Raw genomic sequence first — 541 nt, forward strand, 5'->3', positions numbered from 1 at the left:
TATCCGTGACACGAAGCTTCTTTCGAAAACAGCTGGAAACTCTGGAGAAACTCTTTTTTTATTTTATTTATTTATTTATTTTTTTTGGGGAGCTGACCAGAAGTTATTCCTACAAATTCAAAACCAGAGGAGATAAGCCTCAAATGAATATCAACCGTAATTTGGATTTTACTTGGGAGCTCTCCAATGTTACATCCTCTCGTTACTTTCCATCTTTTCCTGGGGCATTTACTTACAAACCACCCAATTTTTAAATAATTATATATTTAGCACCTAAACTTTACTTTTTTATATTTATATCACCCAAAATCTTCATTTCACATTAAGATATCACTATGTTAACTTTTATAGAATGAAATACACAATTTCATGTATAAGTAGTGACATATGTAAGTTGTATCTCCTTCATTTTATATGTACACAGTACTGTGAAATATATACTTTACCATGTGTAGGGGTGTAAACGAGCCGAACACAAGCGAGCCATATTTCGAGCTCAAAAATTATGTTCGTGTTCGGCTCGCTTTATTTACACGGCGAA

This window comes from Phalaenopsis equestris, unplaced genomic scaffold (genome assembly GCF_001263595.1).
Source record: "Phalaenopsis equestris unplaced genomic scaffold, ASM126359v1 Scaffold000221, whole genome shotgun sequence".
Classification (NCBI taxonomy): Eukaryota; Viridiplantae; Streptophyta; class Magnoliopsida; order Asparagales; family Orchidaceae; genus Phalaenopsis; species Phalaenopsis equestris.